Source organism: Chinchilla lanigera, unplaced genomic scaffold, assembly GCF_000276665.1.
Source record: "Chinchilla lanigera isolate Chin_1 unplaced genomic scaffold, ChiLan1.0 scaffold00060, whole genome shotgun sequence".
NCBI lineage: Eukaryota > Metazoa > Chordata > Mammalia > Rodentia > Chinchillidae > Chinchilla > Chinchilla lanigera.
This window is the reverse complement of record NW_004955461.1, coordinates 2,965,756-2,991,459: the sequence shown is the minus strand read 5'-3', so window position 1 is coordinate 2,991,459 and position 25,704 is coordinate 2,965,756. Positions and strand designations below refer to the sequence as shown.

Sequence of the window (25,704 nt, the reverse complement as noted above, 5' to 3'; positions counted from 1 at the left end):
CAAAATGTACCAATAAAATTTGTTTTGTAAGAAAAGGGTGCAATACTGGGATTAAGGATGTAGATAATGGGGGCTGGGGATTTAGCTCAGCAGCACAGCGCCTATGTGGCAAACACAAGGTCCTGAGTTCAATTCCTGGTACCAAAAAAAAAAAAAAAAAAAAAAGGATGTAGATAATGGAAGCCACACCTTGGGTATGGGCAGCACCAATCAATAGGTTTGAAGCCTGGACAGAATATAAAGGGGCAGAGGCAAGGGCAGATTGCTGCTCTGCTGCTTGTTGCCTTCTGACTGTTTGTCTTCTGTGGTGGCCCTCTACCATGTGCCACCCTGCCTTGGAGCCAGCTGACTATGGACTGAAACCTCTACAAACTATGAGCTAAGTAAACCTTTCCTTCTTTAACTTTGGGTGCCGGGTATTTTGTCTCAGCAATGAGAAAAGTAACTAAGACACCAACTATCAGAAGTCACCTAGACCAGGGTACCAAACTCACACTGGTCTGTAGCCTGTTAGGGCCACACAGCAGCGGGCAAGTGGTGAGCAAGTGAAGGACGCCTCGTTCGTCTTCTGAGCTGCTCCCCATGGCTCCAATTACTGTCTGAGCTCTGCCTTCTGTCAGATCAGCTTCAGCATCAGATTCTCACGGGAGCACAAACCCTCCTATGAACCGCACGTGGAAGAGATCAGGTTTCTTGTTCCCCTGGATCATCCCAAGCCCCATCTCATGCCCATCACTGTTGGCACCAGGGACAAAGTGGTTGGGTGCCAGCGCTCCAGACTGTACTGTAGTGTGTTGGCTCCCAGGAAAAGAAGAATGACTGACAAAATTCCAAAACCTAATTTTTCAGTTTTCTCATGTGTGTCTCATATTGTCAGTCCACTGGGGAGAGGATTTTCTGTTCCATTCTTCCAAAGAGGAAACCAGGACAAAGGAATGATGGCGATGAGCCCTGGTGAAGGGCTGCTGGGAGTTCACACCTGACCTGGCTAACCTTAAGGTTTACGTTCAGTACTCCAGGGGTGGCTGCCTTAAGCATCATAAGCTTTAAGCACAGGGCCTTGGGAAGTATGAGGAGGGAGTCTGGAGATGAGGGAGCCTGAGCAAACAGGCAAACTAACCTCTCCAGTCAAAGAAAACAACCCAAGTAATTCTTTTAACTGACCTCACCAGCGATGTATGGTCCTCGGGAAAAATAAAACACACACTGGGAATAAGAAAGAAATGTACAATCACATCCTCCTCCCAATAGGATATTTTTATACTTTATAACTTTTTCTAGGCAAATGTAGATTTTTCTACCCTATGAAGAACATGATATCATTTATGCTCTTCTGTCAAAATTTATATAATATTTGTTTTTAAAATAAGGATAATTCATGGTGCTTGCCTAGGTCTAATCTTCTGTGAATTTATGGCAATCCATATATTTCCAAGTGGGGGAGAGGGAAAATCTTTCACTTGTTTTCTGTTTGTTGACTACTGTTGTCTGTTTCTCTGCCACTGGTGTATTCAGGGAAGGTGAGAGGGCTTGAGCTAAATGCTGTGTGTTAGCGCATGATGTGGCCTCTAAAGACATGAAAAGAATGAGTTGTTTTCTTCCTCATAGAAGAAAACGAAACGCAGGTTTTTTAGCAACCAATAGAAAAGATCTGAAAAAGTTACCTAAATGCCAAAGGGAAATGCAGCTAGACTCCAGGGGGCCTCAGGCAGAAGCCCCACATCAGGGAGTGGCCTTCTCCTAAGCACCCCCAGATGGGCGGGTAGAAAGAGCCTCCTTTGCTCCCCTCCGTGTTAATGAGGTTCCCAGTGAGACACCATTAATCACATCAATTTACAGCCTGCCAGGCACAGGCCATATCCAGGGGAAGGTGGGAAAGATAAGCAGCCAGTCCCGTTAGACCTTTCAAATACATATATTTTACCTTCTCCCCACCTAAGTTTCTGCATTTGTATGGTTTTTTAAAGTGTAGGCATAATTTACATACAGTGAAAGGCCCAATTTGGGTTTGGACACATGTATCTACCCAAATGCACCAAACTACCAACACAGTACAGTCCCTTCAACCAGGAGGGGTCCTTACTTTACCCTTCCCAGTGGTCTCAGGCCTCTTCTCAGAAGCAGCCACCACACTGCGGTCTGATGATTCATTTTGCAAGTTTTAAAAACTCATCTCAGTGGATTCATGTTGCATGTTTAAAGATGAACCCGAACAATGAACAAGCACAGACAGTTTCTAGCAGGAAGGTGGAACAGCAGGGGCACTTTGGAAAACAGTCCGGCAGTGCCTGAAAAAGTTATAGTACACAAAATTCCATGCCACTAAGCCTAGGTATGTGCACGTCTAGAGCAAGTGGATCATGAGAAACCACTTTGAAGATATCAATATGTAACACAACAAGCACTGTTAATTTCCTACCACTTTGTAACTCCATATTGTCTGTACTGTTCTTTTGCTATTTTGTAAAATGTTGTCTGTCTGTTAATGTTTTCCTCCTTTTACTTTTAAAATGAAAAAAAAATAGAGCAAATGGAAAGATACATCTGTGCAGAAACGCACACACAAGCCATCAGATCAGCATATTCTAGAAAACAGGAGCAACCCAGTGACCATCAACTGGTGAATAAACACATAAAACAGGACAGATTCATGCAACAGTGTATTTATTAACCCAACAAAAGAATGCAGCACTTACACATTTATGACAAGGAGAAACCTTGAAAATGTTCGGCCAAGTGGAAGGAGCCAGTCGCAAAGGCAACATATCGCGTCTCCACTTACATGAAATGTCTACAGCGGGTAACTCCATGGCAACAGAAAGCAGAGTAAGGGCTGCACAGGGCTGGGGAAAGCAGGAGGTCCAGAGGTGATGGTTCAAGGGTACAGACTTTCTTTCTCAGGTAACGATACCCTTTTAAGATTAGTAAATTATCTGAGTTTTAAAAGTCACATTTCACTACTATGGGAAAATGTATTATATATTTAACTGATTTGTAAATTAAAATAAATACCTCTACATTATTAATATGTTGTTAAATGTATTTATGTTAAAATAACTTGTTAAATGATTCTGGCAAAAAAATACTGTTAGTAAATTGTATGGTATATGAATTATTATCTCAACGACGCTGCCTTACAAGTATCTTCAGTCAAGTAGGAGACCACTGTGGTATCTGTAGACAGATCTGTGCTCCTGTGGTGGGGCTGTAATGAAAGAAGGGCTTGGCATACGGCCCTGCAAACCCTGTGTCCCCAGGGAACAGAGCTGGTGACCAGGAAGGTCTCCTTCCCATGAGAAGGCCATGGAGTTTGCTGCTTTTCCCAAGGGTCCCCGCCCTGTCTCCAGATTTTCACCCTTGGAATCCAGAAATTCCTCATCAGATTCAGCCACTCGCTCCACAAGCATCCATAGAAAGCTCATGCAGTAGGGAGCTCACAATCACAGCTGCTCTGTCCTGCCACATCCTGGAGCTTTGCTGGCTATGTTTCTAAGGACGCTGCCTCCATGGACTCAGCCCTGTGCTGGTAGGCTGACCCAGGACACTGGAGAAATGAGAAGAGCCCACAGTGAGATACAGGCCAGGAATGTTGAGGGTCAACAGACCCAGCCCACAACCTCAGTCTACCCTACATTAACACAGAACTTCACCCTCCCCACCTGGCCTTCCCACCTGCAAAGACTGACATCCTACCCTGTGACCCAGGGATCAAGAGCCCCAACACTGGGAACCAAAGCCCGGTTCCACCACTTCCATCCAGCCAGTTTCCTGTGCTCCCTGACCCTAACTGTCCCATGTGTAAATGGGGTACGTGGCAATAACAGCCTGTGCTATAAAGGCTTAGATGAGCTTATACAAGCAAACTTTTTCATAAAGGAGTACAGAGTAGGTATCTTGGTCACCATAGGCCATATGGCTGGGTCATAGGGGCCCACCTCTGCTATCAGAGCATAAAAGAAGCACAGATAGCAGGTTAAAGAAAGGGTTGCTGTGTTCTAAATACAATTTATTTATGGACACTGAAATTCCCAATTCCATTCCATGTAATTTTTAGGAATCACAGAATACTATCCTTCTTTTCATGTTTTTCTCACTGTGCTTAGCTCCTGGACTGCAAATCAGGCGGTGGCCCTACCTGGCCATGAGCTGTAGTTTGCAGCCCCTGTATCCAGTGCTTAACAACTGTGCTTGGCACCCCGTCAGTGCTCCTGCCCTCTAACTGCACCCGGGCAACAACTGCTGCACATTCCCTCGTGGAGCTGTGCACCATCGCCTTCCTGTACCACATCTCATATAAACCGCACCGAAACCATGCAAGCCAGGTAACAGGATGACCCAAAGTTCTCAGCTGGGAAAAGAGACCCAGTGCTGGGCCACATGGCTCTGGGTCTTTCTAATCAGAGTCCCTGCTTCTAACCTTTACAAAGTACCGTGCTGGCCACCAGGACACAACAGGACATTGAGTCACTCAGCCTCAGCCTCAAAACCCAGTAAACTAAGAGGGCACTGCACAATGAACAGATAGGAAAAGCCCCCAGAAAGGGCCATGTGGGCTGGAGCCATGTATCTGCTGCTACACCAGATGCCCAGGAAATGGCCAGTTCATCTGGGTCCTGCTGCAGAAGGCTGGCTCCAGGGTGTGGTCGTCTCCTATCCTGTGGCAGACCAGACCGTGGACCTGACTTCCTGAAGGAGAACTTGGCAAATGCAAGAGCCAAACAACCCTTTACTCAGCCATTCTGTTTTATGGGAACAGGAAATACATTCACAAAGACATAACTGTAAGAATATTCAGTGTGGGCTGGGGATACAGCTCAGTGATAAGAGCACTGACTAGCACACTAAGGCTCTGGGTTCAATCCCCAGCACTGGCAAAAAAAAGAAATTACTGAAGCACTAATGATAAGAGTGCCGAAGTGGAATTCATTCTAGTTGTCTTTCTTGGACACTTGGAAAAAAATCAAAGGGCTTTGCCTCTCATGCCTGAATAATGGTGAAAGTAGGGCCCACATGATCAAATGGTGATGTGGTGACATAGAAGAAAAACACATTGATATGGAAAGCTAGTTAATAAAAGAGCTATTTACAAACTGATACGTATACTACTGTATTATTATACAGATAAATAGGTAATATGTACACACATCCACTGAACATATCAGTTCATTTAATTAGTTACCTCTGAATCATAACAAATGTTTTGGCTTTTTCTAGAAGTCCTTATTGTCTTGTAATAAGAAAAGAAGTAAAGCTGGTAATCAGACAGGAGTCCAATACACCTGAAGTAGTCTGACTGATAATTACTACCATTATTTATTAATTATCCCATGGGTCCTTCAGAAGAATCCATCACAAGCCAGGATCCAGGTTACCCACTGGGGAATTAAAGTACCTGAGATGAAGAGAGCTCTTTCTTTTCATGCGAGGCAGGCCAGGTAAATCTGAATACATTGGATCACTAGGATTAGATGATCTAGGATATTTGCAAGTGGGACAACGAACTCACAAGAAAGGGGCAGTCTCTGCCCAGAGTCGGGATGCATCTCAGATTATGCTCAGCAAAGAGCGATTGGACAGGACTCCTGCTGCGCAGGGAAAGGCCGGGGTCTAGACCTACAGTTAGGTAAGTAACTCTCCTTACCCACTCAGTAACTCTCCTTACCCCGCAGCGGGCAATCCCTCACAGTGGCCGGGAGGAGAAATGAAGGTTCTGAAAGTACTCTGCAAACGGCAAGCTCCTGCACACCCACCGGGGCACCTTAATGCTGGGATCTGAATCCCTTTCTGCAAGGGCTGACAACCTGGAATTTAAATCCTGATGGATGCCAAAGTGCAGAGAAGAAAACATGTTTATGAACTGAAAGAGAGAGCGCAGAAAGGCAGCGAGCAGCGGGGTTCCAGGTCACCATGCCTCAGGGGGTGCGAGCCTTTTTGTGTGCCTCCCAATGTGGCCAGCCCCAGGGCAGCTCCTGCCTCTTTGGCACTTGTTTGTAGCCCCAAGGACAAGCTGTACACTTTAAACTGGATGAAATTTCTCTGCAAGATTTCACTCACCTATGTTAAAAGAGAGGTCTTTAGGACCTCTGGCTCTGAAAACATGACTTACATGTCTGGTCGCTAGTGCGACAGGAAAGAAAGGCTTTCCAGGTGGGAAGGAGGGGCTGCTTGGATCCGGCTGGGTGCCCTTCTGTAAGTTATTTATCACTTCCCACTTCAAGATGCTCATATGTTCACCTGCATATATGCAGTGCAGACACTGAAGAAACACCACCTGTGCTTGTCCTGGTGCGAAGGTGCTGGGAATGAAGGAAGCACCCAAAAGCTGTGGCTTGGGGATCAGCTTGATAGGCAAGGACCTGAGTGGTCTGACTGGCCTCAACTTGTCTGGAACAGGTGAGGAAGAGAGACCCGGTCTTTCCCAGAGATGTTCGAAAGTCAAGTAAGCTTGAACATCTGAACAGGAGTACCTAAACAGAAGCAGCTCTGTTGGGTAGGCGGTACTAGTTAGCACTTTCTGGTAAGGAAGAGGAGCGGCAATTAGCAAGCAAAGTAAGGCAGTGCTGCTGGGAGACAAAGCCGTCAACAAACCAACCATGAGCAGAAGCCACATGCGTGGGCTTCCTTCAATGCCTAAAACAACTGGTCAAAGATTCAGATTCTGGGTCTGCCTCAGGTTCGTGAACTTGGGGCAGGTGAACTGCTGCTTCCCATAAGCAGACCTTGCGGGGGCAGTTCATGGGGAGAAGAAAGCTCTCAAAGATGACCTTAGGAAGCTCTGGTTCAAGGTCCAGCTGGGTACCAACTCTCAGGCTCAAATATAGAACTATCGCAAGGAGCTGTGGAGCAAAGGTAAGGCAACCTGGGACCTCTCTGCAAGCTGCTAACATACGTAAACAAGGAAATAGTCTTAAGAGCTAGGAACTAAAGTATACATGTACATACACACACAACAGTGGGTGTGATTGAAACTACAGTGTATGTTTAAATAAAATATATCACAGTAAAAGACACATTGCCATTATACTCCCTCCAGACACTCCCCTTACTTTGAACAGACTTATCCCGTCAGTCTTGGCACTTTCTGAAGCACTTCTGAAAGTCCTCATTCATGTGTGTCTTTAGTTGTAATGCTCTGCCTGCCCTGATGTCCTGAACTGATTCAGAACATTTACTTCTCATGATCATTTTGCCTTTGGAAAAGAGCCAGAAGTTATATTATGCCAGATCCAGGGAATAAGGTGGATGAGGATACACAATAATGTTTTTTACCAGCCTGTCTTTCCACTGACAGTATTTAGCAACAACATTTTCTATATTTTCGATCACACCTTGTAAAGACATTCGCAAAACAGGACTTCCAGAACTGCTTTAGAAAGTGGCAAGAATGATGGGATAAGTGTGTTCAAAGTGAGGGGAAGTATTTTAAGGGTGGTTAATGGCACTCTATCTTATCCATCATATATATTTACATATATATATATATATATATCCCCAGCCCCACACATATACACATAGCTATATACACATGCATATGGCCATATATGTACACATGTATGCAAGGCATACGTTATCCCCCCAAACATGCCTATTCAGTGAATCCTCAAGCAAGCTCTCTCCAGTACTAATCTAATCACCATTTCCCTCCTAAGGAAATGATCATTTTCCTCAAGCATGGAGGAATTAAGAAATTTACCTAGGGACACACAGCTGGTCAGTGGAAGGGGCAGGATTTCAGACTGATAGACTAGTTTCCCAGTACAGACATGCAGCATCTACTTTCTGGTGGCAGCACAGTCAGTCACTGGTGGAACCTCAAATGCCCAGCATCCCCAAAGCCCCAGGCTCCTCTCATGCTAGCTAGAACCACCCTGTTCTCATCCACGCCATGCTCACTTAGCACTTCTGGAATTCACGCCCTCCCACACCTCTGAATGTATCTGACAGTCACCCAGCAGCTCCTGGTCAGAACACAAAGTGGCACAAGACAGGTTAGCACTGTCACTAGATTTTGTTTTCTTGCCCCCAGAAAAGCCAGCTGTTTCCTTCAGTCTACTATCAGTCAGACCAGGAAGTTTTTCTTTCTGGCTTATAGTCCACTGTGTATAAGAAGATCAGAGGGACCTGTCGGATCGAGGATGGAGCCAGCTGGGCATGTAGAGATATGAGTTAGGCGCCCTGCCTGGCCCTGTCCCCACTGTCCTGTGGTTCAGACAGTCTGCTGTGCTGGTGCTGCTGTATTGAACAGGAGCAGCGAGAACAATAAGGGACCCACTATAACAACAAATCAGGAGCATTATCATCTGCTCCAAAGGCAACTGGCCACCTGACATCACTTCCCTCCTATCTCATAATCCTTCTGCCCAGGGTCCATGTGTGAGGGATGAAAACTGTCCCAAGCCACTGAGGCAAAGGCCCTCTGAAGAGCCTGTGCGAATGTCACTGGGACTCCACTGCACTTGATCTATGACTACAAATGCTGAGGTTTATAACACAGATGTGGACACAATAATTAGCATTTATGAACTTCTGTTGTAAATGCTTAAAAGATAGGCAAAGTAATGGCACCTAGCGATGCCTACACCTCCATCTTCGAAACCCATGAATACATCAGGTAACACGGCAAAGGGGAATAAAGGCTGGACGTGGAAGTAAAGATGTTAATTTGCTGATGTTTAAGTAAGATTATCCTGGATTATTTCTGTGGCCCCAAATACCATCACAAAGGCCTTTAAAAGTGGAAGAGGGAGGCAGAAAGAGTAAATCAGAGAAGATATCACTATGAAGGAAAAGTCTGAAGAGATGTCATTTTCCTGGCTGTGAAGATGGGGAATAAAGGGCCCAGGAGCCAAGGGATATAGGCAGCCTCTAGAAACTGGACAAGGTAGAAAACCAGAGTGTCTCCTGGAGCCTCCCAAAGAGAGCCCTGTTTTTTCTGGATTTTAGCCCAGCCAGACTGCGGCAAACTTCTAACGGATGGCCCTGCAAAATAATAAATTTATGTTTTTGGCCTCTGCATTTCTGTTAACAGTAACAGGAAACTAACAAAGGGACAAACTCAAGACTTACAATCATCCTGAGGTGGTATTTTAGCGCACTGGAGTTACAAAACACTGCATTATCCCCACACTCCCAAATTCAGAGGCATACGATGGCAAATGGTGATTTCTCACTCTATGTGCTGGTCAGCTGGGGACTACAGATGTAATCAGGTGTTTTCTAAGCTGGTCTCCATGCCAAGTGTCAGTTCTGTGGACTACATGCTACCAAAGGCATGTTGTCCTGGTGAAGGCTCTGTATAAGAGCAAACCCAACTGTTCCCACGCATTCCACTACCCAGTTAGGTTATGAGGCCAACAGCTTCCCATGGAACACAGCAAGTCACAAAGCCAAGACCAAGGTCAAGGGGTGAAAAGGTGCATTTTATCACACTGGCATCATGGAAAGGGTATGAGTGTACAATTTTATTGTGGAGGAACCCTCAGTTCAGTCTCCCACAGCTATGCACTACTGTCAGTATCCCATTGTAGGGATGAGTCAGCCAAGATCCAGTCACTAAGAACCTAACACTCATGCACAATCACACTATTGGTAAGCAAAGGAGCCAGGACCACAAGCCAAGCAGCCTGGCTCAGAATGCTGGCCAAGAGCGCACAACCGGTAACTGGTAGAGCTAAATCTCCACAGCACTGAACACGATGTTCAGCAGTCAGAGCACTGTGATTCTCAGAACTAAAGGAAAAATACTTGTGGAGGGAGGAAAATAATAAAACAAAGCAGCTGACTTGAGCTGTTTGTTGCATCACTAAGGCCCCATTCTCTGGCTCAGGCCTAGGGCCAAGCAGGTTCTGTGACTTTCCAGGGATGATGTGTACAGTGAGTCCAGCATCTAGGATGAGTCAGCTGTCTGTGGCTGTGACAATGCCATATGTACTTCTCCCCATCTTTAAGAGACAAATCTGTTCCTAGGACAGACCCATTTATAAGAAGCCAGCACACCTACTCCCTGGACAACAGGAAGCCATTTATCTGGAGATGAGAATGGGGTAAAGAGAAAACAATATAAGATGGAAAGAAAAGGAACCGAGAGGGAGGCAGGGCTGTTCCTGAGCATGGGAAGATAGGAATCATCCTTCAAAGAAGGAAGATTAGCATGAAGTAATGCTCAGTACAAAAATTTACACAGAAATTATATTTCACGATACTTGGTTGCATTTCCTGGAAAGGTCAGAAAGCCAAACCAATGAGTCTAGGCCTCCTTGGAACCTCCTTAGAAAGGGCAGGAAGGCCAGAGTCAGAAAACAACAGTGACTTGCTGTGAGAAATCAGCCTGTGTCTGGAAATCCAGAGTGATCTCAGAGCAAAATGATAATAGGGGAAGGGGGCTCGATCCTGTGACCTCGGCCAAGGAGACGTCACAGAAAGAGAGGTCACAGAAAGTCGAACAACCTTGGCCCTGCAGAGAAAGTTGGTGGAAGCTCCAACTTAAGGTAATGATGTGCAAAAAACTAGAAGAAGAAAGGCAAGGGTAACCTCTCTGTGTCCTACAACAATTCAGCCCTGCCTCCTTGTTATGGTTTGTGTCTGGGTGTCCCCCCAAAGACACATGTAGTTATGGGGTGGGCTTCCAGATTTTTGATTGATCCAATGCTGGGATTATGGGTCTGAGTGCTACACTTGCCCCTGGGGCAGGTAGTTTGCATAAAATGTAAGGGAGGGAAAGAGCCTGCTTGCTGCTGCTCCTCCATTTTGCTCTTGTTGCTTTTCGCTATCTTCTGCTGTGATGAACTATTGCCCTCTACCATGTGCCACTCTGCCTTGGAGCCAGGCACGTATGGACTGAAACCTCCACAAACTTAAGCTGAATAAACCTTTCCTTCCTTAATTCTGGGTATCACCAAGGACAGAAAAGTAACCAAAACACTCCGCTTACTGTCAACCTAAGCAAAAGCTATCCTCTCCCAGGAAGACTCCTCCCTCCCTGATATTGTTTCCTGGAAGGGTATATGATATGATCCAACTTAAACATGATAACCCTTCCAAGAGGGCAGATGATACATTTGCAAATATACTACAGCCTAGCAGTATACTTCATGAATTTTCCCTTACTATTAAGACAAGATATAGTATTGGTCCCATTTTGACCTAAGAAAACCACATCTTGATGAAATTAAATAGTTTGTCACAGTCACCCAGTTAGTGAATGTGTAAGTCCAGATTTCAATCCAGGTTTATGGATAATTTAGTGAGTCAGTGCTGTTTTCCCATACTATCAGCTCTGTACAAAGTACACAAATTACCATGAATACAGTCTTCAAAAATGGAACAGTGGCCCTTTGATTCCTGTACCACCTGGTCACCAAGCACCACTGCCAGCATGGTCCCTAGAAAGAGGGATTAGAGACCCTGACAGACCACAGTGGTTAAGAGTACAGACCCTGGGCCACCATGATGTTTTAAGTCCTGGTTTTATAATCTATCATCCAGATGAGACCTCTGGAGAGCATTATTTAACTTCTCTGTGCCTCAGCATCTTTTGTAAAATAAATGCAATAATATTATCAATAACTTAGCAGAGTCTCATGGGGATAAAATAATTTGACAAAAGTGAAGAACTTAGAACAGTACCCAGAACATAGCCAAGTGTGAAGGCAGTACCTCTTTATTGTTATGACTAGGGTAGTCAAAACCGACTCCATGCCTGCCTATATAAGGTCTAAATCTAGAGAAGGGAGATAGGATGTGAAACAAAAGCAAAGCACACTATCATTGCAAATCACGCTGTGAAAGGAGAAGTGTCCTCAGCACGATGGCAAGATAGGAATTTCCAGCACTTGTACCGGCAGAAGTATCAGTGTAAACAAGCATCCATGCATAAAGATACCTTCACAAGAGCTAAGGAATTCAGCAGTGAGGTTACAGCATCTGGACAGAACACTTCTGTGTTCCTTAAGCAGAGATACACTTAAGAGAGTGATGAGGACAGTCTCACATATTTCCACACCAGCCCTCCCAAGCCAGCTGAGCACAGCATGAAGAAAGACACCCTTCAGGTGCTGGGTATTCAGGAGGAAGTGAGCACAGATTTTGCTGCAAACCCCAGCACCAGGCCTACCTTAGGGAACTCTGATGCTATGCCACCCTCCACAAAACCAGTGCTAGGTTCACCCCACAGACACAGTCAACAAGCCCACCCCAGTGGACCACAGTGAGTCTGAGTCTGGGCCCTATGGATTCAGGATCCAGGCCTACATCATGGACCCAGGCTTAAGCTTACCCCCATTTACCCAGGCACCAGGCCTGGCCACACAGACCCAAGCTCCAAGGCCATCGAAGTGGGTCCAGGCTCCAAAATAATCCTTACAGACTTGAGGAAATAAAATCACCTGCCCAATGACCCAGGCACCAGACCAGCCTGTCAAAGTTCCCAAGCAGTAACACTCATCATAGATTTCTGCACCCAGCCCACACAAAACCTCTGTATCACCTGCCCAATGAATAACTTTCTCTGCTAAAGTCTGTCTATAAGGAATGTAAAAGTATCTACTTCTTTAAATACACAGATCCCAACACAAGGCACAAGTATCATGAAGTGCCAGAAAAACATGAACCAAAGGAACAAAACAAAGTATCAGTAACCATCCCAAGGAAATAGAGATTTACAAATTCCCTGACAAAAATTTTAAAGTAATTATTTTAAATATGCTCAATAAACTACAAGAAAATATAAACATATAACTAAATTAAATCAGGAGAATATATGAATACAATTATAAGTTCAACATAGAAATACAATCCATAAAAAAGAACCAAACAGAAATTCCGGCACTGAGACACAGTAATTGAACTAAAATCTCCCATAAGGAAATTCCATAATAGACCTGACCAACCAGAAAAGAGAATCAACAAAGTCAAGGATAGGTCATTTAAAATTACTCAGAGAAATGAAAAGAAGAAGGTCATGTACAAAAACTCAGAGGAATGAAAAGAAAAAGGAAGTGTACAAAAACCTTTTAGGCCTTGGGGGGCAACATCAAGTGAGCTAAATATATAATATGTATTATGAGACCAAAGACAGAAGAAAAAGGGACAGAAAGTTTATTTTTAAAAAATGACAGAAAACTTCCAAACCTGAAGGGGGAAATAAATGTCCAGATATATGAATCAGAAATCAATTATATATAAAGATATCTTCACCAAGACATATTATAATCAAAAGTCAATGACAAAATTTTAAAGTAGCAAAAATGACTTGCCACATACAAGGGAACTATCATAAGACTATCTATAGATTTCTCAGCAGAAACATTGCAAATTAGGAATGGGATGATAAACTCAAAATGCTTAAAGAAAAGCTATTAGTCAAGAATACAATAACCATCAAAGCTGTCTTTCAGAAATGAAAGAGATATACTTTCCCAGACAAAAAATGAACAAGTTAATCATCACTATACTTACCCTGGTAAGCAATTCTAAAAGAAATTCAAGTTGACACAAAAGGATGTTAACAAAATAAAAACATATGAAATACAAAAACTCACTATAAACACAAATATAATGAAATTTGAAATATTCTAATGATAGTGCATTGATCACTTTTAACTTTAGTATAAACTTTAAAAGTAAAAGTATTAAAATAACTATCTACAATAATTTGTGAATAGATATCTGGCAGTATAAGTTTTGATACAAAATAATATAAAAATGCTGGTGATGAAGAAGTTAACATATAGAGCTTTTACATCAAAGTTAAGTTGTCATAAGCTTATAACAGGTGTCTTAGTTACTTTTCTCTCATTGCTGAGACAAAATAACCCACACCCAAAGTTAAGGGGAGAAAGGTTTATTTAGCTCACAGTTTGTAGAGGTTTTAGTCCATAATTCATTGGTTCCAAGGCAGGGTGGCAAACAGACAGGCATTGCAGAGGCAAAACAGTTCATGGTGGGTAGATGGTAGCAAAGTAACATGGGATGACTATAGCCCTTTCTATCTCTTGTATCTTATCTGGGCTATTTAGTGCAGGCAGCACTCACACCCTTAATCCTAGTGCCATTGATCCTAGCATTGCACCATGAATTAATTCCAGAATCACACACTCTAGATCCAGGAACCTCTGAAAAAGCCCCACCTATGACTACCTGAGGCTTTGGGGGACATGTGAACATAAATCGTAACAATAGCCTATAAACCAAATGTTTTACATAAGCTTCATAGAAACCACAAAGTAAAAGCTTACAGTAGATACTCAAGAAGAAAAGAATCAAAGCACACCACTGAAACAAACAAACAAGCAAATAAACACATCAAACCATTAAAAAACAAGTACAGCAACTACAAAACAACCAGAAAAGAATAAAATTGCAATCATAGGTCCTTGCCTATCTATAATTACGTTGTTGTAAATGGATTAAATTCTCCAGTCAAATACAGGGTAGCTCAATAGATAAATTAAAAAAAAGATCCAACTATATGCTGAATATAAGAAAGTTGCTACTGCATATTTAAGGACACCCATAGGCTGCAAAGAATACAAAAAGCAACCAAAAGACAGCAGAGAGCAGTGGAGTGACTAGCTCTCAGCCACACAGCCAGCAACTGCTGGAGCTGGAGTCTGAACCCAGCACTCTGGAAAGCCAAGCCCACACACCTCTCAGGCATCCATAGGAGAGGAAATGACGGGATCAAAGCCCAGAAGTCATAGAGAGAAAGTGGTAGGTTTAAAAGATAAGAGGTAAAACCTGCTTACATGGACTGACACCTGGTACAAGAAGTTCAAAGGTGATCAGAATGGGTAAGGTCATGTTGAAGTGGACCATAAATGCTATACTTTCAGGTCTGACTTCAATCCTGGGGGTGACAGGTTGCTACTGACTGTGAGTGAGCTGGAAACGGACATAGTCAGACTTCTCCTTTCAGAATTTGGACTTGGCAAATGGGCAGAAATGTGAGAGAAAGGAAATATCAGTAAGACTGGCACACTCACTTCCTTAATAAGAAGCTCAGTATGGAGAGGAGGGAAAAGAGATGGAACAAAACCAAGCCTTGGGGGCCATCAGGAAGGAAGGTCAACAGGAAGGAAGCAGAGGCAGGAACTGCTGACTTGAATGATCCAGGAAGAAACAAAAACCACTTCTTCTTCCCTTACTGATGACAGCAAGATTATTATTTGAGAGCAGGGCTGGACAGGGCAGGACTTCCCAAAATGTCATGAGAAGACAGCCCTGAGCATGTGTCTGCAAAAGAGACTGCAGCCCCAAATTACACAGTGAACTTGAATCTCCTCTGCCCATCCTGGATCTCTTATCTGCAGTGAGCTCTGACCTCAGACTGGCACACAGGGAGCTCGACAGTGCCCCTTTAGAATCTCAGGGCCAATGTAAAGCTCAGAGATCAACGACACCCAAAAACATGTTAAGGAACACAGAGAAAAGTGATGTCATCCCCATACTGCAGATACAGAAATTGAGGTAAAGAGCCCCAACTTGCACAACATCACACAGCGGATCCATGCCAGAATCAAGATTCTACATAAACCTTAATTAAGTTAGTGAGGAACCCTTAGGATAGCAAGGAAAGAATAAACCTTGACCTCACTCACTTCCTGCCCTGCCATCCAGCCAGTGTCTCCCAATGGGGAAGTACAGCAGCCCCATGTCACATCCATCCTTGGGAGCTTCCATACAGGATAGCCTTGTCACAGAACAAATCCAAGTAGGATAGGGTGGGCTTGGATGGGCCCCAGGGCCTCAGCAGCTTCTACCTTGTGAAGAAAGCCACAGCAGAGTTCTCAGGCCATGCTCTGCAGCAGGGAACTCTCTGCCTGTCCACAGGCAAGGGCTCTGGCTCCTTCTAAAGCTGGGCCAGCATCACGGCACTCCTGCTTCCTCATTCATATTTCCCTACCTGGTCTCTATCAAGTGTTTCCAAAGCAAAGAGGAACTCTGAAGAGCCACTTCCGACTAGGCAGGCTATCAGAAGTGGCTGTCTCAGGAGATGAAGGCCAGTTGAAGCCATGACAGTTCCAGCTGTCCACTCCCAGGAGGGTCCTACTGTAACTCCCTGCCAACCCTGCACACAGAGACCTGGCAGCCAGTGAAAAGAAAGCCCTCCTATCTCTGATTCCACAGGGCCTCTGATAAGAAATGTCATCTCTTACTGGGTAATATTATCTGGCCCGATAACAATCTCTATCAGGCTCCAGCATATGGCTGGCTAGAGAACACAGAGCCCGGTAGGGTAGGATAATTTATTTGCTTAGTCTGAAATCTAAGAGAGAAGGCGGCAGAGAGAAGGGCACTGAATGAAAGAGTAAGAGCCGAATTAGAACCTCTTCTGCCCTGGCATTGGACATCTGCCTAGGAAGGAAGAGGTCCCCAAGAACAATGGGGGCCTCTCACTCTGCTCCTAACGCAATAAGCACTGTGCCCTTCCTTCTTCATCAAAGGCACTTTCACTGGTGTTATCATATTTAATCCTCACTACAACCTCCAGAGAAGCATTTTTAGGCTTCTTACACAGACCAGGAAATGGAGATCCCGCAAGGTTAAGTAACCCAGCCAAGGTCACACCAGTAGCCACGCCAGAGCTAGGACTCAAACCCAACAGGTCTGACTCAGCAGCACTGTCAGACGGGGAGACTGATCCCAGCTGCTGGGTTGGCTTGGCTCCTATGACTACATTAATCCACTAAGTCAAATCTGCCCAACCTCAGTGGCAATGCCCATTTAAAGTTCCTTCCCCTCTGTGTTTCTTTGTGGCCTGGTGACAGTGAGGAGCCTTGTAGAGCATAGACTCTTAACGAGAGAAAAGGAGGCTGGGACAGGACTACAGGACTCGGGAAAGGGAGGAGGGACTTGGACCCCAGCTGCATGTGTTCATGGTGGAAGAAAACTCTCCCGTTTGCATTCCCTTATGCATTTGTTTGCCAACATCCACGGAAAGTATTTGACAGGTGCTCTGGGCATGGCCCTGGCCATACCACTGTATGCCATGGGCAGCCCATGTCCTGGCTTTAGAGAGAGGCCCCAGGTCAGTGCTAGGACTGACTGACTGACAGGGTGGGAAAGAGACAGCAGAGCTGAGTGCTCTTGTGTGTCCAGTTTCTGGGGCCAATGTGTGGCTAAAGGGTTATGTGTTAGCGCATAGCTGTCAGGGAACTTCACACACTGCTATTCAATGCCGTGCTTTTGTTTTATTCAATCAACATTGTTAAAGTTGACATTGCTCTTTGATACTAATGTGTCTTCAAGACTGTTACCTATGAGTTCACAAAGCCATGATTTTTTGGGGTGGTGGGTACCAGGAATCAAACTCAGGGCCTCACACTTGCCAGGCAGGCACTCTGCCAATGAGCTATATCCCCGGCCCTAGCTACTGGTTTCTAATTAAATTTTTAATTAACATAAAAATTGTACATTTTATTAATAGCACAAGGCATGATGTTTTGAAATATGTACATCTTCTGGAAGGCTTGACTGAACTAATGAATGTATACATCATCTCACATACTTTCTATTACTAATTCTTTCTAATAGCTGTATAGCATTCCATTTTATAGAGGTATCATAATTAAGTCAACTAATTTCCAACTAATGAACATTCAAAATGAGTCCCTTTTTTGCCATTTCAAGAAATGTTGAGAAGATCCTACTCCCATCATCCTGTACCTCTGCATGTGTTTCCATGGGCAAGCTTGGAGGATTCACCTAGCATCTTTTAATTGACCTTTCCCTGTGCCTCTCACAGGAGCAGTAGCCAAGTCTCCATGTTGCTCCTTTACAACTGAATGTCTGCAGTGAGCCCGCCCTCTTGAGACCCTGGTGCTTGGGAGCAACTGCTACCATGTCCACAGCACAAAGGAAAACTGCTCATTTCTGTAACTAAGAAACCCTTCCTCTCTCCTTGCTCCCTCTGCCCAAGGTGGCTCGGTCCAGAGTCAAGCTTAGCACTATGCAAGTCGCCAAGTTCTCAGCAGTCACTGCCAGAGCTCATCAGCTTTCTTCTTCTAGGCCATGAGACAGTCAAGCAGGAGAGAGGCAAATCTCCCTTGAATCTCAGGACTCATCTAAACTTACACCCCAGGCCAGGAAAGCAGAGCAAATGTCAACTGTGTAATTTGGAGCTCAAAGAACCTTGCAGGAACCCATTGACCATAACAAGAATCCCTTCAGATGGCAGAAGAGACCAAGAGCTCATCTCTTGCTTCAACATGGCCCTGGATTACAGACTGGTGAGAGAAATTCTCAGCCATGTGTGAACCCCACGGGACAGCATAGTTGGTTCCCAGGTCATCCTGCAAGGCTGCAGGTGTAGTGGTTCACAAGTGGCTTCCAGAGCCAGGCACTGGTCTTTAGACCTTACCTCTGCCACCACCACCTTGAGCAAAATACAGTTTTCTCACCTGTGAAATGGGGCTGATGTCAGTAGAGGCCCCCATGGGGGTATTGTATGAACAGTGAACGGGATGGGGTAAGGTCCATAAAGTGCATGGGAAAGTGCCTGACGCTTAGGCGGGGCACAACTCATGCCAGCTATGGAAACTGCTCCCATCACCCTTGCCCCTCAGCTTTCGTTCTTCTGACACATGAGCTGTGGAGAATCTGAGCAAAGCTGAGCACATTTCAGCCGCAGTCTGCTTTAAGAAGGCTAGAACTACTGCCTGCAATAGGCTTGGGACTGCCAGCTTCTTGTCAGACCCCAACGCCTAGTACCAAAAGTATTTTAAAACAGGATGTCCCTGGGGAGATGTAAATTCCAATGCCCGGGCTCCAGGATCCCAAATGAAACGAGAATCCTTAGGAACAGGGTACCAACAGCAGGACTTCCACGATTCCCCAGGTATTTCCAGCTTTCAGCTCACTTTAACTGACACGAGGGTCAAATCTGATTGGAGAGGGAGGCACGGCAGGGGGAAAGCGCCCCAAGATTGGGCTGAGCCGTCTCCTGAAGCCACTGCAGCTCATTAGGATTCGCTGCTCACTATCCTCCCGGGCAGTTTGTCTGTTATTCAGAGTGAGCAGACTTCAGAGCACCCTGGATCATTACATCGGTAACAGACCCCTTAAGGCCCTTCTGGACACAGTGCGTGCTAACACATGCAGCCAGAAGGGCTCTTGTGGGGAAAAAGCAGTAGGGTGGGTGACGCTGGTTCCAGTCCCGGGCTCTCTTGCTCATGCTCTGTAACCCGGCACTCATTCCACTTTGGAGCCCCAGTTTCTCCAACAGTACCAGAAGCCTAAGAACTGACTCCTAGGCATTTGTGAGGTCAGCCTAGGAGATGTGGGCCACAATGTTAAGAGTCAGGCAAGGAGGAAGCGGTCTTGTTTCTAGGTCCTTCTTACAACAGGAATGATCCGGGAGGGAAAAGCGGCTCCTTTCGGACACTTCACAGAGCGGCAGGGAGGAACTAAGGGTGCTCTGGCCACAGGAAAGGCTCCTCGGGGTAGTGGATGGTGCTTGCAGGGCTCCATGTGCAGCTGGTGATAGAGCAGCCACACGGGGCGTTCCCCGCAGTCCCCTCGGAAGGTTCAGATAGGATGTGTTATCTGTGAACAATGGAACAGCCCTACCGTTGTCCTAGGCCTGAATCTGAGGAGACAGGATAAGACTCCAGGAAGTAGGTCCTCAGACCACGGGCCAGGTGGCCCAGCAAACCGCAGCCTCCTTCTCGGTTCCTTTATCCACTCACTGACCGTCCTTACAATACATGCGCATCAGCCACATACCAGGAATTGTGTTAGAAGGTGGGATGTTGTGATGAATAAGCTCAGTGCTCACCCTTGAGAGGGACAGAGATAAGAATGGTAAACCAGTAACATTGAAGGGTAACACAAGGTGCTAAGAGCAGTAACACATGTACCACTAAGCAGCCACCAGGCCTCGATGGCCACGCTCCTCGGCACCACACCTGGTATTTTACATTGAACACGGAGAGTCTTCATGATCCCATCAGAGATGCCCGCCCGAAGCCCAGGGAGGCTGATTAGCCAAAGGGGGCTGTCTGGGGGCAAGACCGGTTGCCGTAAGAAATATTATTTTTATTCTACTTTTGTGAGTTCCTACTGTGTGGTAGGCACTGGGTTGAGTTTCCCTTTCTCTGTGTGCTTGCCTGTGACAGTAGTGCTTTAGATTACAACTCAGGTTCTGGGCCCAGATTTGCCCTTCAGCGGCATGGTGACCTCCAGCTAGTTACTTGTCCTCTCTGTGCCTAAGTCTGGGCCTAGAGGTCATCTCTAAAACAGAGGCTCATTCATTCAGCACATTTATGGGGCTCATGAAAGTGCAGGGGTGGCAGGCATTCAACAAACCAACAAGCACAGGACAGCTGTGGACATCAGCACACACAGAAAGGTAAGGGAGACGGGGTGTGCGGCGGGTGCTGTTTACAGACAGGCCAGGAAAGGCCTCTTGGATAAGATGACGTGCAAGCTGTGACACGCATGCCCACAGGTACGTGTGTCCTCTTCACTGAGTACTTCTTAGGTGCCTCATGTGGAACAGCCTGTTCTCCTCTCCTTGATATCCCTAGAAGACGGTGGTACTGCTCCCATGTTACACACAGGACAGGGGAGACATGCTGGCGTGACAGGAGAAGTTCAAAGAAGAGCAGGCTGTGGAAGGTTGCAGCCACATGTGACTCTACTCACAAAGACTCCTGCCTTGTGCAGAGCTTGGTCCATTAGCACGGTGATGACCCAGCTCCCAGTCTGGCTTTGCTTCTCCTGGACCCTTCAATACTTGTCCTGGTTCAGAGCCTCAAAAATTAAAAGTGCTTCCCTGTGACAGCCTGTGATAACACAGAGACTCTGAGCTGCTCTCCACATCCAGGTGCTTTCCATTTCTATAGACTTCAAATTCATTGACCACATCTAAACTTCCAGATGCTTCACCATATCACAAAGTCCATGGGTACCTCACTACAGTGATCTGGCTGCTTAGGGAAGATGACTCCTTTGCTGGGAAGAGCCACCCACCATGTTCCGAGCTCCCCTCACCTAGGAGCCATTTCGCCCAGCTCTTCACAGATCGAGCACTGCTGCTCAGACAAGGGACAGGCCTCTCCTAAGTCACCATGCAGGCCAGAGGCAGAGCCAGAACTCAGAGTTCCTCACACAGAGCCCTGGGTCTCTTCTGTCCTCCAGGCTGCACCCGCTTCCCATTCAGAACCAACCCTAACCTAAGAAAGCGGATGATCCACATGACATTGGACCTTGATTATCCTGGGCCCAGGGCATATCCAACCCAGGGAGAAACTATGATCTCATTCATTACATGTATCCCCAGTATGCAAATCCAAAATGCTCCAAAATTTGAAACTTGAGCACTAACTACCAATGGCAAAATCCACACCAGGGTGCTGTGGCTACTTTCCTCCTTGCAGGGACAAAACAGCAACACTCACAATGTAAAGTAGAAGAGGTTTGTTTTGGTTTATTTTAGAACTTTCAGTCCCTCCATGGCCAGCAGCATGGTGGAAGGGCCTAGCAGGTGAGGGAATTTTACCTTTCCAGGTCACAAGTTCATGCTCCAGCGACCCTCCTCCAACCAGGCCTCTCCAGATCAGCTGTAATGACCTATAATCCAATCACCTTCCAAAATCTCCATCAATAAGCATATGAGGCTCTGGGGGACATATAGATATAAACCATAAAATCATGAAACTTTGCTTCATGGATAACAGCATTAAAAATCTTGTCTCTACCTACCTTTGGGCCATGTGCATAAAGCGTCTATCAAACAAATAAATTTCCTCTTCAGTTTTGAGTCCCATACTCAACATATTTCATTGCATACGTGCAAATATTTCCAAATCTGAACAAATCCAAAATGCAAACACTTCAGACATGGGATCCTCAACCTGTGCCACAGGATGACCCAGATGCACCAATTGCGACACTGTCTCATAATTAGCCCAGGCCTGGTCATCGGGACGACTCTTGCTCAATGTTATTTTTTACTTCATGGTTTCCACATCCAGAAGAACAATACTTCTTTAAAAAATCAATTGTCCCCAGCAACCCACCTACACAGTTCTTGGAAAATACGGGTTAAATGTTCTGCCTCACGAAGAAAACAAGGAACAAAGAGGGTGAGGGAAATCCATCACCGTGGCCCTGCACTTTTCATTATTCACACCAAATGTTTTTGAGTCATGAAGTTCAAATGACCCTCCCCCTTAGGGCTGCAAAACTATTTTTACCAACACTTGCCAGTAAGGAAGCTGCACATGTTTTAATAAATGGGATTACTCAGTACCAAGAGGCCTCAGGAGGCTGAGGGATGGCGGAACTGAAAAGGCCTGGAAGGAAGATGCCGGAACAATCAATTTCTGAAGCAAGAGAAGGAACTGCTGGATATCCTCCCATTACCGGGAAAGCTGGAGGGGCCATGATTTGGGGAGCACGAGGCATCCAGATAAATAGGCGGCCCCACAGAGCTCACTTCCCAAACCTCCGGAAAACAGCAAGGAGATAAATGTGTCTTGCTTTAAGAATAGGCAGCACTGAGTAACAGGGAGGTGCCTGGCACACTAGAAGTGATCGGTCAACAACACACACACACACACACACACACATGCGTGCACGCACCCCACAAGTTTCTGAACCTCTTGACCTTTGTACAGCCAAGCTGAGTTGCTCTTGGGCTTGTCTGGTGATCACGCCCAGCCTTAAGGCTGAAGGAATTTGGCTCACCAGGAACGAATCCAAATATATTCCTTTCTGTCTGAAGTTTGCAAATCCAAGTGTATCCCTTTACTCCATCTATTAGTCAGGATTTTCCAGAGAAACAGAACCAACAGGGCGTGTGCATGTGCTTGTGTGTGTGTGTTGGGGGGGGGCGGTGATTGGCTGACATGATTATGAGGGTTGGCAAGTCCTGAGTCTGCAGGGCAGGCTAGCAGGCTGAGACTAAGGAAGCCCTCATGCTGCAGATGGAGTCCATAGGCACCGTAGAGTCAGAATTCCTACTTCCTGCTGCTACCTTTGCTCTGAAAGTTCACAACCCATTTACTGAAGCCCACCCACATTAAAGAGGCTGATGTGCTTTCCTCCATCTACTAATTCAAGAGCTAATTTCATTCAAAAAAAAAAACCCAAAACAACAACAAAACAAACAAACAAAAATACTTTCACAAACACAGCTAAAGAAGTGTCTGGGTACCACAATCCAGTTAAGGAGATAACACGTAAAAGTGCCTTCCGTGCTCACTTGTGTGCATCTACCCTCCTCCCCAACATCCATCTCCCTTTGGATGTCTGAGCAGCATCTCTAACTTAACAATCCCACCACTAGCCAGAAAACAAGCAAGTTAAACGCCTCCTTGGGAGTTCAATTAGAAACTTAGGTCTCGAAATGCGCAAGACAAGAAACCTTCCTTTCTTGCACCCCCATCTAACCCACTAGCCATTTCTACCTTCAGGATACAATCAGAGCCCTATCACTTGTCTTTCTTCTAGCCCACCCCCTGCCAGGCCACTGGTAGCTCCTCCCTGGGTGACCACAATGCCTTGGCTCACCTGATGGCCTTCTGATTGGTCCAGCTGCTCCCCCTTTGTTACTTACAGATCATTTTCAACACAACCACCTACTTAACAGTCTCCACAGCTCTTTGTGGCTAGAACGTTTCCCCTCCTCCCTGACCCCAGCCTTGAAATCTCCACCCCTTGGGTGCCCAAATGGGGCATTTCCTGAAGCCCACCCAGTTGGAAGGGATGCAGCACCCACCAGGAGCTGAATAAGCCCAACAATGACTGTGAATACCACAGGGCATTAAGAGGAGGACAAGAGGAGGGAGAGCACTGGGAGGTGTTGGCCAAAGGCCAAGTGGGGCAGGATGGGAAGGTTCCTCAAGGCAGGCAGTCCGGATTGTTCTCCGAATTGTACTGGGGAAGAGAAGAGTTAGGTGGCAGCCAGGTGAGGAAAGGTGGGAGGAAGGAGAAGGAGAGAAAGAGGGGGCAGGAACCTGAGCAGGAGCCCCACAGCCTCTGTGAACCAGGCTGCCAGGCAGCTACAATTTCACACACCAACGGACAGAGGAATCCAGGAACAAAGGCAGAGGAGACCCTGCAGTGGCCAGGAGGAAGAAAGTCTGCCACAGTGCAGGGCAGGGACTGGTCAGCCTGTCCGCCCCCAGCACCCAGCCCCTTGCTTCCTGCTCCACAGGGTCTGAGGGTCGGCAGTCTCTCTGTGCTCTGAGGCCTGGGCTGAAGACACGGGAGCAGGGAGAGGGGTCTGCCACCCTTCTGACCAAGAAACATTAGCTTGGCTTCCCAGGGCCAGCCCAGCTTTCCAGGGCTCAAGATCTCAGCAGGCCGCCTCTCACTGAGCCTAATTAGACCGTGTTGCACTCTTTCTTAGAAACCCTTCCATGGGGGGGCGGGGCATGCAGCAGAGTCTACTATTTATTACAAGCAGAGCAATAAAGGATTTTGTCCCCAAGGAGGTGGCTAGCAGGGAGCAGGCCCTATCCATAAATAAATGTAATGATACTAAGAGGGTCCAAGTAGGCAGGGCTGGCAAAGGGGACTTGATTATTTACAGCACTCTCTTAGTGCTCCAGAGACCACCACCTAGAGCCCACTGAGGTGCCACTCTTTCCTCTTAGCGTTTAATCCCCCTGGAAATCACATTCTTTCTCAACCTCTCCAAGTGCCCACTGGCCCTACCGGAGCAGCAGTCAGGTGGCCATCTAGGAAGCATCAGGTGCAGAGCAAGCGCCGCACAATGTGAGTTGGTCAGAAACGCTACTCGGGGCTGAAGGAGGGAAGATGCAGTGGAGAAGCTTCATGGACATCCCATCCTAGTCCTTCATTTCAAACCACAACACAAAAGCTGAAGCCAGTTACCCACTGAATCTCAGAACCCCTCATGGGAGTCCTCAGGCTTCAGTCAAGGACTCTCCCAGAAATTGAACCTGGCTTTCCAAAACAGCCAAGACTGTCACCTAAAATGTCAAGCTTCCTGAAGACTATTAGAGACGAGGAAGGGGAGGAAAGGTGGCAATGAGAGGGTGATGATTAGCAAAGCACATTACGTGCATGTACCTATAATATACAACCCATCACAGTCGTCTGGAGGGTTCATGTGCACAAAACATTTTAACCCTAATAACAGACCAAGCTTCTTTGCTTGACACTGGCCAGAATTTTATCAATTCAGCCTGGAAGCCCTGGTCAGAAACTCTACCTGGGAGATAGTCTGGGTAAGAAAGTGAGAAAATAAGTACTTAACAAATGAAGTTTCATTGAAACTTCCTCACAAGCCAGGAGAACAAGTAAGAGAGATTTCACGGGAAAGTGGGTGAACTTGAGACCATAACATTAAGTGAAATAAGTCAGCCACAGGAGGTACAACATGACACGGTCTCCCTTATATGAGAAACCTAAAATATGAATGAGTAAAACAAAGGAGAGATGACAGGAAACAAGAAATCTGACTTTGGAGATGGGAGACTGGACAGGGGAGGAAAGGGAAAGGATCAAAAATGACCAAAATATGTTGCATACATGCACCAGTTCCCCAAATGGGTAATAACTCATGAGAGAGGTGAGCAGCATAGAGCACTGGGTATTACCTGTCATCTCCCAGCATGCTGCCATCAGGAACTTATTGGATGGCCTGCAGAGGAAACCCTGATTGCATGGTGTGCCTCCTGCCCGCCTGTGCTCTCCCCAGCAACAATGGGGTCTGGAGCGCTCTTCTGAGAA

At 46.0% G+C, this 25,704-nt stretch overlaps 1 long non-coding RNA gene across 7 annotated transcripts in view; it reads right to left on the bottom strand.

The window, feature by feature from the left end:
* Positions 1-25,704, bottom strand: part of LOC102004680 — a 232,304-nt gene that overhangs the window by 10,270 nt on the left and 196,330 nt on the right. For 2 of the 7 annotated variants that reach the window (XR_001236579.1, XR_001236580.1), the window contains exon 4: positions 495-661. The exons of the other annotated variants lie outside the window; for them this stretch is intronic. This is a non-coding gene — a long non-coding RNA (uncharacterized LOC102004680). The remainder of the gene's footprint in view (positions 1-494; positions 662-25,704) is intronic. 7 annotated transcript variants of the gene reach the window in all.